Source organism: Phocoena phocoena, chromosome 13, assembly GCF_963924675.1.
Source record: "Phocoena phocoena chromosome 13, mPhoPho1.1, whole genome shotgun sequence".
Classification (NCBI taxonomy): Eukaryota; Metazoa; Chordata; class Mammalia; order Artiodactyla; family Phocoenidae; genus Phocoena; species Phocoena phocoena.
In genome coordinates, this window is record NC_089231.1 from 81,063,346 (window position 1) to 81,084,083 (window position 20,738).

General features: G+C 42.9%; 1 protein-coding gene across 2 annotated transcripts in view; it reads left to right on the plus strand.

Moving 5' to 3' along the window:
• The first annotated feature begins 847 nt into the window (after window positions 1-847).
• ATXN2 (ataxin 2) overlaps window positions 848-20,738 on the plus strand; it is a 123,209-nt gene continuing 103,318 nt past the window's right edge. For both annotated transcript variants that reach the window (XM_065889286.1, XM_065889287.1), the window contains exon 1: window positions 848-1,553. The gene's annotated coding sequence lies outside the window, so the exon portion shown is untranslated. The remainder of the gene's footprint in view (window positions 1,554-20,738) is intronic.

Here is a 20,738-nt window from a genome sequence, read left to right on the forward strand (position 1 = left end):
TTAAAGTAAAACTTCTAAAGGGGTCAAGGTCTAAAGTTCGCACATTCTTGTGAGATCTGTCTCCACCGAAGGAAACTCCATTACCAATAGTTCTACCAATCATGTACACTTCTTTTTGAGTCTCATGAAGGAGGAAAAAGAAGTTCAAAGTGAAGGAACATGGGTTCAAATGAAGGTCAGATACCCAAAAGAGTTTTCTGGTCAGTGGTGCCGGGGTTGGAAAAGCGGGGAAAAGGTAATCAGATGTGGGTGGCCCCGGGAGGTTGTTCGATTCCTATACCCTGTTGGTCTTGGCAAGGGAAGACAGGACGGACTGTCTTTGACACCCGGCTGACACAGTGAGAGCCTACTGTGTGCCAGGTGCCGGGGATATAAAGAAAACTATGGGAGGCTTGTGTTCCAGGTGCTTTATATGTAGCAAGACAGTCTCCGCCCTGAAGACACTTGCAGTCCATTTTCGAAGTTGCATCAGGTGGGGCAAACACGGATTCCCCTAGCAGCCTAAGAACGGTGAACGCTGCGCGGGTGAGGGGCGCCCAGAACCACTGCGTTTGGGATCTCTACACTAGGCCGGCCCTGCAGGCGAACATAGACACTCCCTCTCCGAAGGGCAGACCCGCCTCGAAGAGGGCGGATCCGGGCAGGGCCGGCCGGCGCCGGGCCCTCAACCGACCCCAGCGAACGCGGCTCTGCGCGGCGCCCGCTCCTCACGTGTCCCTCCCTGCCCCGGTGCCGCCTCACGTTCTGCTTCCGCCCGACCCTTCCGACTTCCGGTAAAGAGTCCCCATTCCGCACCTCCGCGCCCACCCGGCGTCGCCACGCGGCACCTCTGTGTGCCCGACCCCCGATGCGCTCGGCGGCCGCAGCTCCTCGGGGCCCCGCGGCGGCCATCGAGCCTCGTCGCTTCGCCGCGGCTAGGTGGCCCGGGCGGCGCTCGCTCCCGCGGCCGGCGCGGCGGGGCGGCGGCAGCGGCAGCGGCGGGGCTCCGACACCGTATCCCTCCGCCGCCCCTCCCCCGCCCGGCCCCGGCCCCCCTCCCTCCGGGCAACGCTCGCCTCCCTGCGCCTCAGACTGTTTTGGTAGCAACGGCAACGGCGGTGGCGCGCCCCGGCCCGGCTCCCGGCGGCTCCTCGGTTTCGGCGGGCCTCCCCGCCCCTTCGTCGTCCTCCTTCTCCCCCTCGCCGGCCCGGGTGCCCCCCCCGCCGCGCCGACCCGCGCCTCCCCGCTCGGCGCCCGCGCGTCCCCGCCGCGCTCCGGCGTCTCTTCGGCGCGCCCGGCTCCCGGCTGTCCCCGCCCGGCGTGCGGGCCGGTGTATGGGCCCCTCACCATGTCGCTGAAGCCCCACAGCAGCAGCAGCAGCAGCAGCAGCAACCCGCGGCCGCCAATGCCCGCAAGCCTGGCGGCGGCGGCGGCGGCCTTCTCACGTCGCCCGCCGCCGCGCCGTCGCCGTCCTCTTCCTCAGTCTCGTCGTCCTCGGCTTCCTCCTCCTCCTCCTCCTCCTCCTCCTCGGTGGCGGCGGCGAGCGCAGGCGGCGGGCGGCCGGGCCTGGGCAGGTGGGTGTCGCGCCCCTGCCCCCTACGCTTAGGGGCCTCGACCAGCCCGGGCCTTGCGTCCCCTCCCCCGCGGCCCGCACCGCGGTCCCCGCCCCGTGACTGCCTGGGCTGGGGGGGCGGGGTGGGGTGGGCTGGGGGCCTTCAGTGGGGGTGGCGCTCCCGTCTAGACCCTGGTGCGGTAGGGTGAGGGGGCGCCGCGGAATCCCTCTGGGAATGTCAGGCGGTGTCCATCCTCCTGCAACATCCCCACCCCCTCTCTCAAACGGTCAAGATGGAAGGACTCGGCAGCCTCCCCCTCTCCGTTTAAGTGTTCGGGAGGCTTCACAGGTCTCGGCGATTGTCAGCCCTCGATCACGTTTTTTAAGGCTCCTCTGCCCCCTGTGAGGGGGATGCTTGGGCAGCGCTCCCACCTCCTTTAAATATTAACGTGGAAGGGTCTTTAGGTTTAGGTTTTGTCCCGAAACTTGCCAACTCCCCCGTTTGGGAATAACGAGGGAGGGGGGGAAAGTTAGGGCAGTGTCTCCCCCCCCTCCCCCCCCCGCCTGTTAAAGGGGCAGCCACAGCCTCAGCTGGAGTCATGAGGGTCTGTGCAGTCTCCTTACCCACGCCCTTCTCTGCCCAGGGAGAGATCGAAGGACCGGGTGGAGGTGGGTGGGCAGTGACCCCCGCAGCCCTTCCCATTTAAGTCTTAGGCGGCGGCGGGGGCTCCAGAGCTCCGCGGGAATCGTGGGGATCTGTGCAGTTTCCCGCAGCGTTCCGCCCTCCCCCACGTGCGGAAGGGATGGGAGAGTGCCCGACCCCCTCCCGGCCTCCCTCCTTCCCCCGCAAGGCCTCTCTGGCGCGGGTGGCGGTCGAGCCGCATTGCTGTTCCGAGGCCGCAGAGGAGAAGGCGCCTTTGCATAGTGGTGGGCGAAGGCCGGCCGCAGGCGCTGCAGCTCAGGCCGGACCGGGGACGTAGCGGGCGTTGGCGGCAGGGGGCGGGCACGCTGTGTGTTTTTTCCCAGTCCTTGCCCCGATTTATAAATTTCCAGAGGAGAGGGATGTCAGCAGGAGGCACGGTGGGGTTCCGGAAGGCAGAAATGCGGTGTTTACTTGCGTCGCTTTCCCCACTTCACTTTGACCCAGGTTTGTGGTACAGACTGGGAGCTCACGTCGCCTCAGCCGACCGGGTCTGGCTCTGTAGGCCTGGTGCCGGGTGCGTGGCGGGGGGGGGGGGGGGGGGGGGTTGTCAGTTCGCATTTCACGAACTAAGAAAATGCTTAGTGTTCAGACGGGGCAGCAAATGTCAATAGATTGCGTTCCATTGTGGCCAGTGCCCTTAACTTGGGGATTTCCGCCAGAGATCACCAAGGGCAGGCCAGTCCACGTCCCCTGTGTCCCGAGCCCATCCGTGTTACCGGCACTACCGTGCCTCCCCTTAGGCCTAGACGGGGTTGGCAGGCTCGGTGATGAGAGTCCTCAAGTAGACCTCCTGGCTTTAGCAGGTGGTGGGATAAGGGTATTTTTTGACGCAGAGTTTTCTCTTTTTCTTCATTTTTTTTCAGTTTTCTTTTTGAAAACAGGTTTTTAGTAATCCATTTCCAAAGAATTATCATTTATGGCAGGATAACTTATCCATCAAGATGATTCAGAGCTGATTTTTTTTTAATAAATTTAAAAATTTTATTTTTGCAGCGCGCAGGCGCGGGCTTTCTCTAGTTGCGGTGAGCGGGAGCTACTCTTCCTTGCGGTGTCGGGCTTCCCATTGCGGTGGCTTGTTGCGGGGCACGGGCTTTAGGCGCACGGGCTTCAGTAGTTGTGGCACGCGCGCGGGCTCTAGAGCGCAGGCTCAGTAGTTGTGGCGCACGGGCTTAGTTGCTCCGCGGCATGTGGCATCTTAGTTCCCTGACCAGGGCTCGAATCCGTGTCCCCTGCATTGGCAGGGAGATTCTTAACCACTAGGCCACCAGGAAGGCCCCAGAGCTGGTTTTTTAAGGAGTTCTGCCTTCAGTGTGGGACAGTCAGGAACACTGGATTTTTCTTGACTTCTACCCTACCCACCCACTCCCGCCCCCCACTCCCGCCCCCCACTCCCAGTTTCGCCTTTGAAGCATCTACAGTTGCTACCTATCAAAACTAGTTAAAATGAAGTGCTTATTTTCTCAGCTCTGTCCACATACAATTCTGTAACTTCAGTTCCCGTTTTCCAGTGGCATCCATAGTAAAAAAAAAATTTAAGTATAATTTTTATAAAGAAGGATGCACTGTTTTTTCCTTTTTGGGATCAGATAGAAATCTGGCAGATATATTCAACTTGTTTAAATAATTAAAAATGAAAACTAAGGTTTTTAGATTGCATCAGTTTTCCTTAGGCTTAAAAATTAGAGAATTTGTTCAGAGTGGCTTGAGTGATCAAAAATATTTGGAATGTTTTAATACCACAGATCTTTTTTGTTTCTTGAGACTTCACAAACATTTAAGATTAATTTAGATTCTTGCTTGCTTTAAGTTCTTTTCTTTGAGTCATAAATTGTATGTAGCCCTTATTCTTTTTGATGAATATGTGAAGTTTCATTTAATGTATTGGATTCATATAATGTGAAATTTTGTTCTTGTACACGTTCTTTAGTTAATGTACTTGTGGAATTCCTTTCCATTTTGAATCACTGTTACTGGGTTCTTTGTAAACCAGTTACAGTTTCTAGAGTTTCTTCACGTATGCTTGTGTGTATCAGCAGTTCAAATGTGTTTCTGAGACCAAAGGTGAATTAAAAAAAATGCAGCATTGAGTTTGCCATGTTTATAGACAGCAAAATATTCTTGAAAGTCTAGAAACTCACATGTCTGCTTTAAATAATACAGCATTTCCTATTCGAATTTTTTTGTTGTAAACAGTGGATTTTCATGGCTTTCAAAAATTTATTGTCTTTAATTGTCATACGCTTTAGAAGGTGGCTGTTTTCTCTTAGATTAATGTAAACACAGTGTTAAAGTGTGAACGTAATTTTACCTTAATCCAATTCTTAATTTTGCCGCTTTGATTTTTATGTGGTTTTAGTGATTGTGTATGTTATTTTGTGTTCAGCTTTTTTCTTCTTAGCACTGCATTGTAAATTTTCTTTTTAAAGTTTCTGCTTAACCATTCTATTGTGGGGATTTGGGTTTCCACATTTTTGCTATTATAGATGGTGGTGCAGTAAACATCTTTATACTAAGAGCTTTTTGCTTCAGTCTAATTATTTCCTTAGAGAAAGTTCCCAGGAGTGGTTTTACTAGGTCAGAGGTCTTCAAGTTTTTTATGGCTCTTGCTAGCTGTGCCATAATACTCTTCAGGAGACTTGTGTTAGTTTCCAGTGCTGAAAAGGTGGTTTTTTTTTTTTGTGGTACGTGGGCCTCTTACTGTTGTGGCCTCTCCCGTTGCGGAGCACAGGCTCGGGACACGCAGGCCCAGCGGCCATGGCTCACAGGCCCAGCCGCTCTGCGGCATGTGGGATCTTCCCGGACCAGGACACGAACCCGCGTCCCCTACATCGGCAGGCAGACTCTCAACCACTGCGCCACCAGGGAAGCCCAGAAGGTGGTTCTTTTATGGAACGGTTTTTTGTAGTTTGTCGAACACTTTGGGGGATTTTGAAGGGAAAAGTTGCATTTACTGTCGAGTGCATACATAATTAAGTGCTTTTATTAGTTACCTGTTTATCTTTCACTTCGGTTTCTCTGAGGATTTAATTAATGAATGTGAAGGTGGTTTGAAAATTGTAACTGTTAATATTAATGAGGATACATGGTATATCTATTGTGCTGATACTTCTGCTACGTAGAGGAATGACAATCCTGAGGAACTTATTCTGAAACTTTGTTTTTGGTTAACCTTCCTCGTTCATCTAAAAGTGTTTTTTATTAGCTGCTAGTATAAGATCAAATTATTTTTTAGTACCTTTTTTTGTAATTTCATAGCACTATTGGGAATTATCACTGGTTAAGCCGTATCTCTTTCTTTTCCATGTTCCCTTCCCTGTTAAAATATATATATGTATGATAGATAGATAGATGTAGATACAGGTTTATAATCCTATTACTGTATTCCAGACCCTAAAATAATACAGTATTAGAATTTCTTTGGATGCAGGATTAAGTGTGAATGAAAACTTTCTTAATAATTTTCAGCTTAGTACTTTCACTGCTTCTTTCTCTTAAGGCATTGCAACTTAGAAATTATGCTGCAGTTCATTGTAGTTGTTCATCATGCTTCCATTTAAATATTGGTGAGATTTTTGTCTCTTTAAATTAAGTTTCTTATAGAAGAGCCTAAAAAAACTACATTCATTCAATACATGAATGTATTGAAAATCTGTGTACAATGGAGAGGTAGGTGCTTGGGATATATTAATGAATAAAAGGAAAGATAGCTGCCCTCCAGTCGTTTACATTTAGGTGTGAGGAACCAGACAATAAATGAGACTTTAAATTAGCAAACTGTATATATTAGTTAAGAGCCATAGGATTAGAGGAGAGCAGATTAAAGATATGATATGGGAGTGTGGGGGAAGGGAGTGGGTTGCAGTTTTAAATGGGTTAGTGGAGGCCTCTTGAAGAGGTAACATTTGAGCAAAGTTTTGAACGTGAGGTAGTTAGCCATTTGCTTTTAACCTAAATTAATTAATCATATGGCCCCAGTTGTAATTTATAAGGTTTGAACTGCATCATCCCTTGCTAATTCATTCTTTTATGTGGATTAATTAACAAATTAATCCACAGGTAAACTGTAGATGGCTGTTAAGAGGTACCTTTTTGTGTTTCTATTGGGCTTTTTAATTTTACCTAATCAGTTTAATTTTCATCCCAAGTACCTAAAGAAAATATACTTAAAAAAATTTTATTGGAATATAGTTGATTTACAATGTTGTGTTAGTTTCAGGTGTACAGCAAAAATGCGCTGTTTAAGATTGGGCAAAAACCTACAACAAATAGCTTATCTTTGACAAAGGTAAAAGTAAGCCTATAGTTGCTTAAAGATTTTGCATTTTGAAAAGTCAACGCGTTGCATGGTATCAGTCATGGTGTTTCTTTTTTGGTTAAATGTAAAATTGCATTTTCTGTGTTTCTATACTTTTACACAGGGGATGTTAACTATAGCTATTTAATAGCCATATGTTTCAGCTTTAAGGAGTTTTTTGTCTAAATAGATACAGCGGTGTTAGTACTTATTTTCACCATTGCAAAGTGTTTACCTTGAAAAGGATTTTAAGTTTTTATAAGATTTTTTCCCTAGAATTGTAATTTTCTATTTTGGCTAGATAATAATAATATTTTGATATCATTTTAAAGAGTTAAGCCTAAACAAAACTCTCTCTTTGTAGCTATTTCAAATGATTGTGACTTCAGTGGAGATACAGTTTACTAACAGGCCTACCTGCTATTGTATTTTTTTAATTGAAAGTACTTGCCTTTTTTTTTTTTTTTTAGCCTATCTGGGTCATCTGTGAGTGTTAACCATACCAAGATTTAAGAGGTCCATATATTTTAGCAAGAGTGTCATTAAAATAAAAGTAGATTGCTCTTTCCTCTTGAGGTCTTTTTACCTCCTTAGATGTTAGATTTCAAAAATAAGGATGTGTTGGGACTTCCCTAGCAGTCCAGTGGCCAAGACTGTGCTTCCAGCGCAGGGGGCACGAGTTCTATCCCTGGTTGGGGCACTAGAATCCCGCATGCTGCGGGGTGGCCAAAAGGGGAAAAAAGGGGGGGGGGCTTCCCTCATGGTGCAGTGGTTGAGAATCTGCCTGCTAATGCAGGGGACACGGGTTCGAGCCCTGGTCTGGGAGGCTCCCACATGCCGCGGAGCAACTAGGCCCGTGAGCCACAACTGCTGAGCCTGCGCGTCTGGAGCCTGTGCTTTTTATTTATTTATTAAAAAATAAATTAATTAATAAAACAAAGGACTAGTCTTTAAAAAAAAAGCGGGGAGGGAGTGTTTGTCAGAAAATTTACTCATCAGTGAATATGAAGCTGGTATCAAGCTTTTGAAAGATTGTAGCACGTAAATCTAGAATTTGTAATGTAGACACTTTTGATCCCATAACTTTACTAACATTACTCATGATTAGAAACAGGTTGGCCTATATCTTAGGCAGATTTTTTTTTTTTTTTTAGAAGATGTTGGGGGTAGGAGTTTAATTTATTTGTTTTTGCTGTGTTGGGTCTTCGTTTCTGTGCGAGGGCTTTCTCTAGTTGTGGCAAGCAGGGGCCACTCTTCATCGCGGTGCGCGGGCCTCTCATTATCGCGGCCTCTCTTGTTGCGGAGCACAGGCTCCAGACGCGCAGGCTCAGCAGTTGTGGCTCACGGGCATAGTTGCTCCGTGGCATGTGGGATCTTCCCAGACCAGGGCTCAAACCCGTGTCCCCTGCATTAGCAGGCAGATTCTCAACCACTGCGCCACCAGGGAAGCCCCTGACCTATATCTTAATGTGTTTTTTTATATCTTTAAAGTATACTTTTCTACTCAAAACTAATTTCTTTTATATATGTGTGTGTGTGTGTGAAATTTAACACTTTGGGGCATACAGACATGTACAGAATGTGGTCCACACTGCTTATCTTATAATAGTGATAAGAGCTGTACTTAAACCAGTGTCCAAAACAGATTCTTTCTTCAGATTAATAAATTGAGAAAGTCTTTGTATAAGTATTACCTCATTTGTATTTGAAAGTTCTGTCTTTTATAATTTGAAAAATAGTACGCTTTAAATATTTAATGTAGAAGAGTGCACAGAATTTTTTTAAAAAGCCCAAACTACTTTAAAATTAAAATCTCCCACAGTCTTTCCTTTGAGGTAACACTGTTAGAAATTTGGTGAACAATTTTTCAGACTCTGAAAATGAGATCATATGGTGCCTACTGTTTTGGATTCAAGAGTATATATTTTCTTTTTAAAGATTTATTTTTTCCCTAAAACTGTAGAATTTTAGAGCATAAGAAAATAACAAAGTCTTAAAATAGAAGGGAAAAAATTTTAAGCTTTGAGAGGTGAGGGGATTTGCTCAAAGCAACGTATTTGTAGAATTTTGTTACATCCTTCCCATTAAATAAACGCAGAGATAAACAAGATCGTACTGTGTGGGACTTCCCTGGTAGTCCAGTGGCTAAGGCCCCGAGCTCCCAATGCCTGGTGCCCGGGTTCGATCCCTGGTCAGGGAACTAGGTCCCATGTGCGCATGGCAACTAAAACCCAGTGCAGCCAAATAAATAAACAAATAAATAGATCATGCTTTGTATTTTAAAGAAGACATAGCCACAGACAGTCCTTGCCCTTCAGGATAGCTTTTGTAACCTTGAGTTCGGCTGGATAAAACAGAAGGTCTAGTTCCTTTTAAAATATATATATATAATTTTGTACATATGTGGTGTGAAATCTACTTAAATGTGAAGTCCTTGGTTTTGTTAGTTGTAATTGTTTAGTATTGTGGATCTGGGGGGTTTATGAAAATTTGCCACAACTATTGACCTTAGGTTTTATTTGCTAAAAATTATTTGCAGTTGTATTCATGTGAAAATTTGAAATTCCCTTTAATTTAAAATAATACTTATGTAGATTGCTTGTACTTTAAGCCTTGAAATTTAGTCAAGTGGCCATACAATAACAATTTCATGCCATGATTAGTAGCTAAATGCATTTTGGGAACTGGATAAAATGGCATGCTGTAATGGAGTCTTTGTAATTCTCACCAGTTTGTGGTATGTGGCTTATTTTTATTAAGAGTTTCTGAACTGGGGGCTTCCCTGGTGGCGCAGTGGTTGAGAGTCCGCCTGCCGATGCAGGGGACACGGGTTCGTGCCCCGGTCCGGGAAGATCCCACATGCCGCGGAGCGGCTAGGCCCATGAGCCATGGCTGCTGAGCCTGCGCGTCCGGAGCCTGTGCTCCGCAACGGGAGAGGCCGCAACAGTGAGAGGCCCACGTATCGCAAAAAAAAAAAAAAGTTTCAGAACTTTAGAATGTTGTCCTCTTGAAAGTATTACCTTGAGAGACTTTAACAGGTTGTCAATGTCAAATATTTTTGATTGCCACTTTATGTTCATATTGCTTTTTATAAGTCATATGTTAAAAGATACTCTTAGCAATAATTGTTGTAAATAGAGTATCTTGATTATAGTTTTATTTTTATTTATTTTTAAATTTTATTTATTTATTTTTAAAAGTTTATTTACTTATTTGGCTCTGCTGGGTCTTAGTTGTGGCACGCGGGATCTTCATTGTGGCATATGGGATCTTTAGTTGCGACATGCATGTGGGATCTAGTTCCCTGACCAGGGATGGAACCTGGGCCCCCAGCACTGGGAGTGCGGAGTCTTAGCCACTGGACCACAAGGGAAGTCCCAGTTTTAGTTTTAAAGAAAGAAAAGGCTGGTTTTGAATCAAATCGTGCATTCTTCTTTTGGGACTCATAAACATTTCTTGTGGACCTTGTGTAGTTACCTCTTTTTCAATCCTGAAACACATTTGAAAATCAGGTAGAGAAAAAACTTAAGGTTGAAGCTTGTGCAGATTACAGAAAGGTGAGCGCTTTGGGGCCTTTTTCACTTTATATGTGATTCTGCTTAGCTTGCTTTTTTGATTTACAGATTGCCAGCAAGTAGGTAAAACTTTTAGGGGCAAACACACTGGTAGCGATGAGAAGTAATAATAGTATGATAGAAGGTTAAGAGATGGGAAAATTATAAAAAAACACACAAGAGCTCAAAAGTTTACCATCAAGGGCTATAAGTGTATAGCTCCATGCCTTAGTAGACCCCAGAGGCATTACTATTTTATGGCATAATATGTTTAATTGATGTGCTCATAATGGTGACTCATAAGACAAGGTTAAATTGTTTTTCATATCTTTCAAAGAAGTAATTTCTCAAAGGTTAGGTGATGACCCCTTAGTAGACTGTAAAATCACTTTAGTGGGTCATGACAAGCATTTTTAGAAAAAATGAAAAAAATAGAAGATATTACAGTGCATTGCATTTTAAGGGTAAGAATTGTTTTAAGGAACTTCTGTAATGTATATATACTGTGTTGCAATTTAAACTGTAATTTTTCATTGGTGTAGTCAAAGTCACTGATTTAGAGGCACCGAGATGCAGTAAAAGGATTGAGGAAGGGTTTTGGGGTTTTTTCCTACTCTAGGGTTGCCAGATTTAGCAAATAAAAATACAGGATGCCCAGTTAAACTTGAATTTTTTTTATTTTATTTTTTAAGTATAGTTGATTTACAATGTTGTGTTAATTTCGGGTGTATGGCACAGTGATTCAGACGTATATATTCTTTTTCACATTCTTTTCCCTTATAGGTTATTACAGAATATTGAGTATAGTTCCCTGTGCTGTACAGTTGGTCCTTTTTGGTTATCTATTTTATATATAATAGTGTATATAGGTTAAAACTTGCAAACTCATAATTTATTCCCCCCTCTCCCCAACTTGCATTTCTGATAAACGACGACTGATTTTTTGGTATAAATAGGTCCCAAATTGCATGGAACAAAATTATTATTTATCTGAATTTCAAATTTGACTGGGTATCCTTTATCTGGTAACCCCAGTCTGGGCTAGGATTGGGATTCACCCCCTGGTGACTAAAATTTAAGCTCTGTGAGGGCAGGAACTTCATTTTGTTCACTATTGTATCCAAGTCTCCTGGAACAGTGCTTGGCACTTAGTAAGTGGTCAGATGTTTGAGTGAATGAATGGGCAAGTTACTCTCAGGCTCAGTTTCTGTACTTATTAAAAGGGGGAAATAATACCTTCTTTAAAAAGTGAGATACTAAATTTTTATTACATGTCATTCTTGACACATATTAAGCTCTGAGTATTTTATTTGTTTTGGCACGCCACGCGGCTTGCAGGATGTTAGTTCTCTGACCAGGAATCGAGCCTGGGCCCTTGGCAGTGAAAGCACGCAGTCATAACCACTGGACCGCCAGGGAATTCCCTCAGTGTTTTAGAATTATACAGATCTGGAGTTGGAGGTGGCTCTGGTGAGTATTTACTTCTCATTCTCTTTACTGATGAGGAAACTAAGGCCACAGAGATTATTTGCCAAAGTTCTCCCATCATCGTTGGCTGCATAGCTGGCTTTGGAATCTTGTTCCCTCTTCTTTGTAATATGTTTCTTAAGACTTATTTTCAAAATTTGATACTCATTTAGCTATCTAAGAAAAGATCCACCTGTTCAGAAAAAAATTTTCTAAGTATTTCAATTAGCAAATGGTCTACTCTGCTATTTTTTTAAAATTTTATTTATTTATTATTTATTTTTGGCTGTGTTGGCTCTTCATTGCTGCATGCGGGCTTTCTGTAGTTGCGGTGAGCTGGGGACACTCCTAGTTGCAGTGCGCGGTCTTCTTACTGCAGTGGTTCTCTTGTTGTGGAGCACGGGCTCTAGGCACTCGGGCTTCAGTAGTTATGGCATGAGGGCGCAGTAGTTGCGGCATTCAGGCTCAGTAGTTGTGTCTCATGGGCTCCAGAGCACAGGCTCAGTAGCTGTGGCGCATGGGCCTAGCCGTTCTGCGGCATGTGGGATCTTCCTGGACCAGGGCTCGAAACCATGTACCCTGCATTGGCAGGCAGGTTCCTAACCACAGCGCCACTGGGGAAGTCCCCTACTCTGCTATTTTTTGTTTTCTGTCACATTTAAGTGGAAGAGTGTCTCTTTAGTCCTTTTAACTTAGGAACTTGAATCCAAAATGAAGTTCCTCTGTTTCTACCAGGCATTCCTTTCCTTTGTGACTATCCTTTCTTAATCTTTAACCTAGCTGGCAAATAGGTTTCACTTTATCTGGTAATTATGATTGATTGTTGTGTTGTTTGAAGGTTTCTGAGATTTCATGTTTGGAGGATTCTGAGATTTCGTCTGGCTTTAGAGAAGAGATGTAGATAGAGAAGGGGGTGGGTTGAGTCTTTATTATGGGCACCGGAGGGATTTGCTGACTGTAGCTTAGCAGACTTTCTGATTGGTCTCTTTATGCCTAGACACTTCCAATATACTCTATAGCCATAAAAATCGTCCCCTCCACCCCGCCCCTGGCAAAAAAAAAATCTCCCCCAAACATCTTTCATTGTGTACTGTTTCTATTAAGAAACTTTTAGTGGCTTTCATTACTAGCTGAATCAAATTGAGACTATTCATGAATAGTTTTAGTCAAGTCGCTCCACAGACTGTGCATACTGTATTCTCCAGAATAAATCAAATTATGTCAATCTAGTCATCTTGTCCTCTTGAGCATAGGTTTTTGAAGGCTTAGCACAGATCTTTTCTTACACAGTCCCTCACCATATTTACCCTAGGAAAATGAGATTCTTCCTGTGCCCCTGTGATTTTTGGCAAGTATCATTCCTGTGGCATTCAATGTACAGTGTGTTTTTTCCCCCATAAATTTATTATTTATTTTGGCTGCGTTGGGTTTTTATTGCTGCGTGCGGGCTTTCTCTAGTTGCTGTGAGCGGGGGCTGTTCTTCGTTGCAGTGCAGGGCTTCTTATTGCGGTGACTTCTCTTGTTGCAGAGCACGGCCTCTAGGTGCGTGGGCTTCAGTAGTTGTGGCACACGGGCTCAGTAGTTGTGGCTCACGGGCTCTAGAGCGCAGGCTCAGTAGTTGTGGCATACTGGCTTAGATGCTCCGTGGCATGTGGGATCTTCCCGGACCAGGGCTCGAACCCGTGTCCCCTGCATTAGGCAGGAGAATTCTTAACCACTGCGCCACCAGGGAAGTCCCTCCAATGTACAGTGTCTTGCATTTAAGTGCAGCAGCTCCTCCACTTACAAACTTTCTCAGGATGAACTCTGAGATTAGGAGCAGAGCTACACCACAGATCAAAAGTGGGTTCATCCCACCGACAGATGGCCTTTTTTTTGTTTTTTCCTTTTTTGGGGTGGTTTATGGTCATTTTGCAGTCAACCATTCTTGTCATTTTAAAATTCTGTATGTGTTTACTGTGTTTGAGTTTAGTTTATCGTTGTTAAAGCTGTCATTTTCAAAAAGTGCTGCATCAGTGAGTACTGATAGTGCCAGTCAGAAGAAACAACTTAATTATGGTAGAAATGAGAGATTTTTAAAAATTATAAGTAGTAGGAAAATGATGGCTTGGGATGGGACGAATTATTCTGAAGGACAGAGAGCAAAAAGTACCATGCATATTTAGTCAGTAATAATCAACAAAAGATAAGGAGAATTAGTGGATGAAATGGAAAAACTTGGAAGTTTGCAGCTAGTGGTGTTAATTTGGGAGAAGGCTAAAGTAGTTAAAATCCTATTACTGAAATTTTTGTCAAGACCTACAAACAGTGCTGCGGGTTCAGAGTACTTTGAATAAAGAGTCTAAGGAATCTCCAGTGACATTGGAAAAGATTATTAAGAGGTTGTCTTTTGGGAGAAGATGCCAAATAGAATGTTCATATATTGGGTCTATAAGCGTTCAAACTTCCTCCTGTCCATTTTGGACTTAGGATCACATCCTACAGAGGAAACTTTAAAAATTTCATTGTTCAGTGTGCCGTGATTTAGCTTAAATTGCTAGACAGTTACTGTGATAGATTGTATTTTAATTAGACGTATTGAAATATAATTTACAAAAAGTAAAGTTCACCCTTTTTAGTGTATAGTTCTTGAGTTTTGAAAAACGTACAGTCTTATATCACCACCACAATCAGAGTATCATCCCATAAATTTTCCTTGTGCCTCTTTTCAGTCAGTCCCCTTTCTCCAAACCTGGTAATCACCGATCTGTTTCCTAACATTATAGTTTTGTCTTTTCTAGAATGTCATGTACATGATATTATACAGTATACAGCCTTTTGTGTTTGGCTTCTCTCATGTAACATAATGCTTTGAGATTCATTCATGTTACTGCATGTTAACAGTATCTTCTTTTTTTCTTGCTGAGTAGTATTCCATTGTGTGCGTGTACAGTGTTTGTTTATCAAGTGATGCACTTTTGTTAGCAGTTTTGGGCTATTATGAATAATGCTGTGAATATTGATGTACAGGTTTTGTGTGGTCATAACAATTTCATTTCTCTTGATTAAATACCTAGAAATGGAATTGCTATGTTGTATGGCAAATGTTTATTTAAATTTAAAAATAATTGCGAAACTTTGCTAAAGTAACTGATTTCTAATTGCTCTAATTTCTTGGCAACACTTAGTATGCTAGTTTTTAATTTCAGCCGTTCTAGTGACTGTGCAGTGGTATTTCATTGTGGTTTGAATCTGCATTTCCTTATGTCTAATGATATTGAACATCTTTTCATGGGCTTGTTTGCCATTTGTTTATCATCTTTGGTGATGAGAAACTATCAGTATTTGGGGTCTAACTTGTTTGAAAGTAAAGGAGCTTCTGTATTTGCATTGCCTGCCTTCTAGATTTAGAACATCTTGAGGATAGGGACGAGTGCTTTGTACCACTTTGTATACTTAGTAAGTGGTAAATTTTTTATTAACTGCATGAGCACTGGTCTCATTATTAAGCAGACGAGTTTACCCTGCCAAGGAAAAGTTGTCATCTCAAATGGAACATGGCATTTATTTTATAGGCATACCATAGTTAAACTTTTTGAGTACCTCCTGTTTGCCAGGCTCTGGGGACACAGTGGTGAACAAGCCAGATGAGGTCTCTCCCTTCCTGGAGCTTATGTACTAGTAGGGGAGACAGGGCAGAAAGTTCACACCTTTGCTTCCCCTTATTACTAACGCTTAGCATGCTTCTATCTTACACAATATGGCAAATCTTTTAGATGAAGGGAGAAAACTTACTGCTTTATCAGAAGATAGGTCCTCTTACGAGAGTAGTCTAGTATGTTGCTAAGGTTCTTATTCCTTTCAGTGCTTTTGGGATAGCTACTCACTAGTCATAGAAATCAGTATGTTTGAGAAGCCTCCTGGTCTAAGCTTGTGAAAGCTGACTAGGGTCATAATTGAAAGGGAGAGGGAAAACTCTATTTGAGTGGACCCACCATGAGCTTGTTCTGCTAGGGCATATACATACATTTTACATATATATATAATATATATATACATTCTTTCTCATTTGATTATCACACAGTCCTGTTAGGTAATCTGTTGCCCCATCTCGTTTTACCCATGAGGGAGCTAAGGCCCAGAGACGATAAGTGACCTGTTTTAACGTTACTCAGCTAGAAAGTGGCAGAGATGGAATGACTTACTATTGTTGTATTTAGGATCTCTGGAAAGGTGTATGCAAGTGAGAACAGAAGAAAACTGGTGATGGATTTAAGGAATGTTACAATTAGTTTCTTACTTTAATTGACCAGAAACCTGAGTCACTAGCTTCCCTGGGTGAAGGAATGTAAGTCAACAGGCTCCTTAGGATGAAAAGTGGAAAAGAAAATGAGGAACTTGCATTTGTGACAGATAAGGAATTTAGTTATTCATAGTCTGTGAATGTTATATAGGAAGTCTGCGTTAGTTTTAACCCAATCTAAAAGGTTAGAGAATAAATGAGAATTCTTATTTATTACTAACACCTTTTTTCCTGTGTAAAACATGTTAGAAAAAACTAGCATTTCTGAGCCAAGTAGAAGCCATTTTTCTGAAGAAAAAAGTTTAGATATGTATGTATGATGTGAAAACAATTTATGGAGAGCTTTCTGTTTATATAATGATGGTTACCATTTATTTTGTGCCTGTTAGGTTTCAGGAACTGTGCCAAGTGCATTACTTATATATCCTTTAATCCTTACAACAGCCCAGCCTGTCAGGTTGGTAGTGCCATATCTATTTTAAAGATGAGGGAATGGCACTTCAGAGAAATTAAGGAACTTGCCCGGGGTCAAAGGGCTAGGAAGTGATGAAGCTGAGATTCTAACCCTGTAAGACTTCAGAGCTTTTGCTTTTTAGTAACTGTGCTCCACTGCTTCTAGTTAAGCTCTATGGCAAAACAAAAGCAGATAAAAATCAATGAAGAAAACAATTCAGTCATTATTGTGAGCCATAAAATGGCTTCCACTACCCATGCCTTAATCCTGGCAGTTCTATTTATAAATGAATCTGGTTCCAAAAGCTTAAGATTTTTATTTTAAAATTTGTAAACAGTGTTATAAATGGTGGCTAGTTTTCTGCACCTATTTTATCAGATAGTTGTTATGCAAAATTAATTTGAACTAAGGAGTAGCATACTATATTGTAGGTTAAGAAGGCATTTTTGGCTTGATCTAAGAATTCCAACACCACTTAACGATGTTTCTGTAGGAGAATTAGAGTGCTAGAACCCACTTCTCCACTCTCCCTTTCTTAGTCAAGTTGGAGGCTATATAGCCCTGGGGCTAGAAAAACACACTGAGTAAGACTTATGCAGCACACATTAGTCCTCCAAAGAGAAGAGATTAAATAGTTGAAGAAATGATTCCTATATTTTGTGGCTTTAAGGAAGTTCCTGGCTATGCTGCAGTTATTTCTGTGGGCCAAACAATCATGTTAGGCAATCATACATTTTATTCGTTTTTTTAAAATATTTATTTATTTATTGTTTTGGCTGTGCTGGGTCTTAGTTGCAGCATGTGGACTCTTAGTTGCGGCATGTGGGATCTAGTTCCCTGACCAGGGATCGTACCTGGTCCCCCTGCATTGGGAGTGCAGAGTCTCACCCACTGGGCCACCAGGGAAGTCCCCATTTTATTCTTAATTTTTGCAACACATTAATTGTGCCCACCTGTTTAACCTAGCCTTCCTTTTGCTATTAGATTTAAACTACTTTTTTGGGGTAACCCCTCTGCTCAAAAATCATCCTATTCCCAAGCCTAAGGTCCTTTTCACTCTCAAGGCTTTCCATGATCTAACCCAGGGGTTGGCAGATGTCTTCTGTAAAGAGCCAAATAATAAATATTTTAGGCCTTGCAGGCCACATGTAGTTTGTTTTGCATATTCTTCTATTTTATAAAAAACAACTCTTTAAATGTAAAAAGCATTCTTAGCTCTGAGCCATATAAAAACAGGCCTGAGCCATATAAAAACAGGCCACAGGACCATGGACATTTGCCAACCCCATTTTATCTTTCCGGTCATGTTTTCCATCAACTCTTCAAAACATGACCTCCATTTAAATCAACATGGTCTCCTTTTCTCATTGCCTCTGCAGGTATCAAACTCAGCCTCTACTGCCTGCCTGCCTGCTCTTCCATCAGTATTCTCCTTTTCCACATCCTCATACTTATCCTCTAAGATCTAGTTCAGATCTTCCATGAAGCTAATTCTCATTTATTTTTCTTTTTATTAACTCTTGGTAGAACTTAGCTTGTCCCATATGTTAGCTTTCTTATTTGAGAACATGTTCCATGTTTTTTCATAGTAGCTTGCTATAAACTACAAGAATAAAAAGATTCACATTTTCCCTCAAACAATTTTCTGGTGAATGTCTAAAGTTACTATTTCTTTTCACAAGACAGTGTTCCTTCTATGTGGCATCCTATACTCCTCCCCCAAATCTGAATTTTAGAATTGGAAGCTAGCATTTGAGATCATCATGACTCATCCTCTTTATTTTGGACAGGAGCAGGAACTTTAAATGACTTGTCCAGAGTCACACACAATTTATTTAGCACCCTAGGCCTTTTCTTACTTAGTGGCTTACAGCAGGTTATTTCACTTGTGCTTGAGTTTCTTCCTCTGTGAAATGGGGGTGATGAGGATTAAATGAATTATATGTGTAAATTGCTTAAATCAATGCTTGGCATGTGGTAAGTGCTCAGTAACTTTCAGCTGTTACTGTTAGCATGTTTGAAAATCAGTAAAGGGCTTCCCTGGTGGCGCAGTGGTTAAGAATCCGCCTGCCTAATGCAGGGGACACGGGTTCGATCCTTGGTCCGGGAAGATTCCACGTGCTGTGGAGCAACTAGGCCTGTGCCCCTCAACTACTGAGCCTGCGCTCTAGAGCCCATGGGCCACAACTACTGAGCACACGTGCCACAACTACTGGAGCCCATGTACCTAGAGCCCGTGCTCCGCAACAAGAGGAGCCACTTCAGTGAGAAGCCTGTGCACTGCAATGAAGAGTAGCCCCCGCTCGCCACAACTAGAGAAAAGCCCGCGCGCAGCAATGAAGACCCAATGCAGCCAAAAATAAATAAGTTAAAAAAAAGAAAATCAGTAAAAACTACCTGAGCAAATTAAGGCTGAAAACTGCTTGTTGGTGGGTTTGGGGTAATGCTATATTAGTAGACACAGTTTAGCATTTTGTTGAGCTTGTATGCATACTGTTGATTAATTCAGTAAACGTTTGAAGCTATCAGAATGGGATAGTTAAAAGATGAATGAAGCATCTCTGCTTCCAAATTAACCAGTGAGTGTAGTGGGGGAGGGCAGGATGCAGGTAGTATAAACTGGTAGTACTGAGAAGCGAGTAAGTGACTGCTTTGGGTGGGTGGTGAAGAAAGTGGTGAGTATTGAGATGGATCTTAAGAAATGATAAGCAGTTTCCAATGAGGCCATGGAAGAGAAGAGGAAGTTCCAGGCAGGGAGAAGTTTGTGCCAAATTACAGAGATGCTTGTAAACATGGTTGTGGGTTGAAAAATTTGCTTCACAGTGTGGTAGAAGAATTGGAGGAAGTAAGTATTGAAAGCAGGGAGACAGGTTTGGAAGCCCTTGTAGTTAGAGAAGAAACGAAGTGAGCTTGAAATAAATGCTAAAGAGAATTTTTTTAATAAGAATTTTTTAATAGAAATTTCAACATAGATAAAAATAGAACAGTTTAATGAGCCTATGTATCTGTCACTCACTTTCAGCCATTATCAGTGAGTGATTCATCCTGTTTCCCCTTATTCCCCTCTTCCCCATTACCACTTGTAGTCTTTTGAAGGGGAGTGAAGATGTTTTGAGGCCCTAGGAAAGATTAATGACCAGTGGGTAAAACCATTGGGGGAGAGAGTAGAGTTCACTATAAGGAAGCACTCTTGGTGTATTAGAGGAGATGGATGCTTTGGAAGGTAGATAGCATGTACTTCTGGAGAAGCTCAAAGAGAGGACTGGAACTGCACTATCTAGTATGGTAGCCACTATCCATCCACATCTGGCTATTTACATTAAAAAAGTTTTTTTTAATGTGGCCCGCATTTTAAATTTGGTTAATTTATTTTTGCCTGCACCACACGGCATGCAGGATCTTAGTCCCCCCACCCCACCCCAGGGATCCAACCCGTGCCCCCTGCAGTGGAAGCATGGAGTCTTAACCACTGGACCTCCAGGGAAGTCCTGCTATTTACATTTAGAATTAAGTTAATTAAAATTTTTTAAAAATCAGCTCCTCAGTCACACTAGCCATATTTCAAGTGCTCAGCCACCACATGTGCCTAGTGGCTACCATATTGGGCAACATGGTTATAGAACTTTTTTGTATGTGTGTGTGCAGTATGCGGGCCTCTCACTGTTGTGGCCTCTCCCGTTGCGGAGCACAGGCTCCAGACGCGCAGGCTCAGCGGCCATGGCTTAAGGGCCCAGCCGCTCTGCGGCACGTGGGATCCTCCCGGACCGGGGCACGAACCCATGTCCCCAGCATTGGCAGGAGGACTCTCAGCCACTGCGCCACCAGGGAAGCCCCTAGAACTCTTTTTTTTTTTTTTAATTCATTATAGAAAGTTCTGTTGGACAGCACTGGACTTGAGCACCCAGGATTCCTTTTTATCCGAGTCTTCTGGAGCTTTTGGTATGTCTAGGTCACATCTAATTGTGCATGACTTTATGGCCAAGCCCCCTTATCCCTTCCTCGAAGTAAAACTTCATTTGAAGAGTTGTCCCTGCCCCACCCTCGCTGCACAATTCTAGTGTGTGCTGTAATATGAGGAAAGTAATTGTATTAGCTAACAATTATTAAGCAGTTAATAATGTGCCAGGCATTGTTCTTAAGCCAAGTTGTCTATATGGAATATCATTTAATTTTCACAACCTAATGAGAAGGTATTATTATTATTTTTTTGAGAACGTACTATTTTTGTCACCATTTTGTAGATCTTGAAATTAAGGCACAAAGAGCTGAAGTCATGAGGTTAAGGTCACAGAGCTAGGAAGTGATAGGGCCAGAATTTGAACCCAAGGAGTTTGCAGCAAACTGAAATAAGTTCTTGTGGGGATGGTTCTTGAAACATTGATTCTAGATATTATGTGGCTGCATTAATTTGGCGGTTGTTCTGTGTGAATTTAGAGTTGCCAGCCCTCAGTTT